Raw genomic sequence first — 6400 nt, 5'->3', positions numbered from 1 at the left:
GATTGTTTTATGAGTCAAACAGATATGGATTTGAATTTTGCTCTATCGCGTCTTAGCTTTGTGACTGTGGGGAATTACAGGACCTCTCTGAGCTGTTAGCGAAGAGGATTATAATGATGCAATGCCATAATGAATGCAAAGAACCTGGCACGTTGAAGGTTTTCAATAAAAGGTAATTACTATTATTATTTATGGACTTTTCCAATGACATAGTTGTTCATTTTTGCAGCCCATCTGTCATCTCTAGATTCAGTATTCTTTCTTGATATCCTTATTTTAAGGTAGCCAACAATGACTGTAGTAAAATGTAGCCTCCCCTGACACAGGAAGGGTTAATAATCACTGGAAAAAGCTTGCCAACAAACTGTGACCCGGAGGTGAGAAGGCCGGTTAGCCAATGACGGGTAAGACCCCCTGGGGGGGGCAACCTAAGCCAGGCGGCGGCCGCCCGGGGGCACAGATGGAGAAACGATATCGATATCGGGAGCAAGAGGGACCGTTGCCTAAGAGACCTTGCCTGCTCTGAGATAAAAATATAGGAGCACAGCAACAACATGATAATATCAAAACAGAGGCCAAGGGAGGGCTCCTTGAGAAATCACTAAGAATTCTTGGCATTCGCTAATTACTTCATCCAGAACACCTGTGTATGTTTAACAGATGTAAGCTATGTATATATTGAAACGCTAGTTATAATAAACTCAGAGTGGCCATCAGCCCTCTCCGCATCTATCCTGATGTGTACATTGGATTGCGACACCGACATATGGTGACCCCGACGTGATCCAAGATCGGCGGCATTATTGGTGAGTAACGATATGGGGGAATTTCAACCGCCTTTCGGCGGTCCGCCGTGAGAATGATGGGCCAACAATTGGCGATTCAGCAGAAATTATACTTTAAGACACTTCAGCGGCTGCTGAAGGCGATTTCAGTTTCGGTTTCTCCCGCCGAGTCACAGAGGATATGGCTGGCAATATCTCTAAGCAGCCGTGACTTGGCGTCGGGAAACTCGAAACGGGGCACACTCTCCAGTGCCCCGGAAAACCAAATTTGGGGAGCTCTCAATCAGCAGGCTGACTCTATGTGAATGATTCAGTGGCGGCCTCGTCAGGAAGTGCCGGAGTGGATCTCTCGGCTTCAGAGACAGTCGTCATAGATTGTGTTGACGAAACTTTTCTTGTTCCTACCAATGTCTGGGGACCTTTACAATCAGGATATTTTGGGCTATTAATGGGATGCCCTAGCTCAGCTTTGAAGGGCTTAAACATCATTCCTGGGGTAATTGATGCTGACTATCAAGGTGAAATAAAAATCATGCTCTGTTTATCTAGTTATGTGATAGAAGCTTTTACGAGGATAGCTCAGTTGATATTAATACCTTACTTGTCCCCTGCTCACGCCTCGATTTCAGTTTCGGTTTCTCCCGCCGAGTTACAGAGGATATTGCATTATCTACACATTGCCCCTGGTTCCCTGAGGATGGCACCTTGGACATTGAGTTGTGGGAAAGGGCTGGCAAGGCACTAAAGTCTCGCTTTGAGCATGGTCTTTTAAAGGATGTACATATCTTAACGACTTGGGGAACAGTACGTACTGCACTGTTCCTTTTGTGGGATCTATCGGATGAGGAAAACTCGGCCTCTTTACCCGAGCGCCCTTCAGGCAAAGCTGAGGAGGCGCCGCCACTGCCTCCTCCGCCTTGCTCGCCGCCAAGAGACTCTTTTAAAAAGGCTGTTAGTACATCTCAGACAAATTTTGAACAAACGTCCTCAGACGATGATGATTTACCATTCCCCCCTCTTTTAGAGAGGCATTTCGCCTTCAAGAACCCTCCTGTCTTGCCTACTGCTCCTCCTTGTACTCCACCAGCCCCATATGTTGATTCCAGGCAGTATAGTGTGGTTCATAATTGTCTTCGGGAAGGATTAAATCATGGAGATCCTGATGTTTTTTCCTGTGCCTTCCCCATGATGGTCAATCATGGGCGAAGAAAACATGAATCCCTTCTTTTGGGGGTGTTTAAGGAGCTGAAAAACAGCATTAGAGAGAATGGAGTGCAGTCACCTTTCACTGTTGGGATGATAGAGGCACTGGGAGCCAGTTATCGTATGCTACGTGATTGGCTTTTGCTCGCAAAGACTCTTTTGTCGCATGCTGAATATACTCTTTTCAGGTCTGAGTATAACGAGATATCTGTATCCCGATCTATGGATAATCTATCTTTAAACCCCCCTCTCCCAATCAGTGCCGACATGTTACAGGGGGTCGGCCAATATGCGACGCCTCAAGCACAGGCTGAGGCAAATAGAATGTTGCATAGACAATGTTCAGAGGTGGCATTAGCAGCCTGGAAGGCAACTCCTCCTTCAGGGGCAGACAAAGCCACCAATTCCTTTGTGAATGTTTGACAAGGGCCAAAGGAGCCATACATAGAATTTATTGACCATCTCCAGCAGGAAATTGAGAGACAAATAGCTCATCCTGAAGCAGCTCAAATTACCGTGTTGAAAATAGCTTTTGAAAACGCTAATGCTGATTGCCAGTCTGCTATGTCTCACCTTAAAGGGCGAACTCACACCTTAGGGGATATGCTGCCAGCGTGTCAGGAAGTAGGAATTCATAGCCATGTGGCCAAAGTAATGGCAGCAGCGTTTTTGCAGCTGCCCAAAGGTGCTTTTTGATAATGCCTGTTTTAAGTGTGGAAGACCTGGACACCGTACAAAACAATGCAAGTCCGGTCCAAAAGATATCCCTGGTAAAGGAGGGCCAGCTGATATTAAAAAGCCACCTTCTAAACCATGTCCTCAGTGCTGAAGGGGATTCCACTGGGCGAATCAATGTTGCTATAAAATTAATGTAGATGGTAATCTAATCAACCATGACTTGGTATCAGGAAACTCGAAACGGGGCACACTTCCCAGTGCCCCGAGAAACGAAGTTTGGGGAGCTCTGCTGCCAAGAGGGGGTCCAGTGGCTCCGGATAGCCTTGCCCACTTGACCTCCCCATTGGCCTTAAAAGCAAACCTCTGCATCTGTACAAGGTGTAGGGGGGCTTATGATGCCTGAGGGAAGTGATCACGTACTCAAAGTCAGAGGACCTGAAAACAGAATTGCCTTAATTACACCCTACATTCTTACAACTCCATACTCCCTATGGGGGTGACAAATAAAAATGGCAAGCAATAGGATATATTGGAGTATATGAGGAAGCCATTGGATATAAACCTAATTCGGCCTGACCTTGTTTTTCCAAAAGGTCCTGACTGTGGCCATTGAGCATGCATTGTATATCTGCTTAGACATTTTGAGATAAAGGTGCAACTTCCCTCCCCCTCCCAAGGTTGGCGTCTCCTTAAAGATTAAGCATCTTTCTTTAGCCTGGGAACTGATTGCAGCGCTCACCTGTGACTGCCCAGCTCAAGGCAACAGACCTGCCAGCCTGCGGGGTTCACTGAGACAGCAGACCTATCTGCCATTTCCATCAATGGCTGTGCCGACAGAGCAGCCTCCTGACTATTGTAAAAGGGACATTTCAATCATATGTGAAACATACTCTTTGAGGGTATATAATAACCACCCTGTGTACCCCCACTTCTTTGGAGTGCTCTGTTCCTTTGTGGAAAGATTCTCCCAGGTTATAATCCTCAGATTTAACCTCAGAATAAACTCACCCAAATTTTCATTTGTAGATTGGTTATGGATTATTTTCCTCTACAGGGATGAGATTTGCTTTCTCAATGGAAACTATCTCTAAACATTAAGCCTTTTTCCTAGGGGCCGCTGATGTTATTAACATTCCTCCCATACCTATTCAATGGAAAACTACCATGCCTGTATGGATAGATCAGTGACCCCTTCCAAAAGAAAAATTACAGGCTTTAAAGATGCTAATACAGGAGCAACTAAAATTGGGCCATATTGAACCCTCAATTAGTCCCTGGAATACCCCAGTATTTGCGATAAAAAAGAAATCTGGAAAGTGGAGATTACTCCAGGACTTAAAGGCAATTAATGCTGTCATGCAACCTATGGGGGCTTCACAGAAGGGAGTGCCAAACCCTTCCTCAATACCTGAGAATTGGCAAACTGTTGTTATTGACATTAGAGACTGTTTCTTTTCTCTACCTTTGTGCACTGCTGATATGGAAAAGCTCGCATTCACTGTCCCAGTTTATAACAATCAAGAGGTCCCCCAGAGATATCAGTGGAAGGTCTTGCCTCAGGGCATGAAAAACAGTCCTACCATATGCCAACAATTAGTAGGAGAGGTGTTATTAACTTTTCAAAGAAAATACCCTACTATACAACTTTACCATTATATGGATGATATTTTACTAGCAGTGCCAACTAAAAATTTTTCATTAACAGCATACCAATAATTAATTGAATTGTTAAAAGGCAAAGGTCTGCTTATGGCTCAAGATAAGGTACAGTTTACCTCCCCCTGGAAATTTCTAGGATTGATGATTGATAGATACCTGGTAAAGCCATGCATTCCCTCTATTTCCATACCCAATACTTTAACATTAGTTACATTGCAACAGCTTTTAGGAAATATCAATTGGATGCGTCCTTTTCTTGGCATCCCGACACATTCTCTGAGTCACTTGTTTTCCTTGCTACATGGTGACTCTTCCCCCTCATCTACGCGCACTCTTATCCCTGAGGCAAAACAAGAACTAAGCCTAGTAAACGAGGCTCTGACCTCCCAATTTTTAAATCGCTTTGATCCAGAAGTTCCTTTATGCCTTTATGTGATAAACACACCTAAAAGTCCTGCTGTTATCGTCTTTCAAAAAGCAGGCAAGGTTATAAAATGCTTGGTGTGGATATACTTGCCCCACACACCAGCTAAGGTACTCTATACATATTTTGATGGACTAGCAGAGGTTATTCAAAGGGGACGTTTGCGGTGTTTACAATTGCGAGGCGCTGACCCTCAGACCATTTTTTTTTTTTACCTTGCACATCTTCTCAGTTTGATCATCTCCTCAGTTATCTCTTCCCAACCTATTCCTGATGCCTTAACTGTGTTCACTGATGGCTCCGGAAAAACCAGAAAAGCCGGTATAGCTTGGTTTGCTAATAGTGACTGGCAGACCAAAGTCTCTCATGGACCTTCAACTACTCAAATTGCAGAATTGGCAGCTGTGCACATTTCCTTCTGTTATCGCTTCCGTTGGCACTCTCTCAATTTCTTTTTGCATCGGCACATACAAAAAATAGCGCTAAACAAGTCATTCGTCATTGGCTTGCTATATTTGCTTTTGTGGGGTCTCCTACATGCATTAAAACTGATAACGGTCCCAAGTTCTCAGCGGAAATTTTCCACCAATTTTGTGCAAATTGGAATATTATCCATAAAACTGGCATCCCCTATAATTCTACAGGACAAACTATTATTGAGTGATGTAATAGAACGCTGAAGGCTGCTTTACAAAAAATGAAAGGGGGAAATGAGTATTATAAGAATGATCTGCAAGGTATTCTCAATCTCGCCTTATTTACTTTAAATTTTCTGAATCTAGCAGAGGATGGCACATCAGCTGCAGAAAGATATATGGGTCAAACTCAGAACCATATGGCCCAACAAAGGCCGCATGACACACATCTGTTTTGACACAATATCTGGCAAAGTGTGGATTAAAACATCCTTATATGGATATCTGGGAGGGCCCTTTTATGGTTAAATGTGGGAAGAGAGGAGCTCTTTGTGTTTTGACAGATAAAGGCATTGAGTGCATTCCATCAAAACGTACACGGCCTGCTCTGGAATAATCGAAAAATGGACAAACGGATAAGTAAATCAGTTTTTTTATTTTTCCTCTTTTCTTCTCTAATGCATGTTGAGGTGATTTCAGAGCATGCGAATCTCACATATTGGGCCTTTATTCCTAATCCTCCTCTCTCTACTCTGGTTGCTTGGTGGCTTGCCAATCCCCCTTTGTCCTCTAATGATTCTGATTGGACAGGAGGAACCGGGGTACCCCGACAACAACATACAGGCCTGCACCAAAAGGAAGAAGAACCTCTGGTGATGTATGCTAACAATTCACCTTTTTGTATGTTTTATTAAAACAAAAGCACAACATGTGTCGCCTTTCAGGAACAAATGTATTTTATTACCAACCTAAGAAAGGACAACAGGCAGCCAATGTGACATACATTACTGCTATATCAACATCTTACAAAGACAAAAGTAATGTCACACAAGTTCCTTCCATCCCGATTTGCCATCCAAAAACTGATTGGTGTTACAAACATTACTCAGTACAGTGGTCCCCTTGCCGTACAGCATATCCAAGGCGGGGCAACATCTTTGGGGCCAACGTACTGAATTAGGGACCTCATGGACATCTTTTGAGTGACAGTCATACTTGGGCCTTCAACAGATCAA

This window comes from Equus asinus, chromosome 20, assembly GCF_041296235.1.
Source record: "Equus asinus isolate D_3611 breed Donkey chromosome 20, EquAss-T2T_v2, whole genome shotgun sequence".
NCBI lineage: Eukaryota > Metazoa > Chordata > Mammalia > Perissodactyla > Equidae > Equus > Equus asinus.
The sequence above is the reverse complement of the archived record's forward strand: the minus strand, read 5'-3'. Positions refer to the sequence as shown.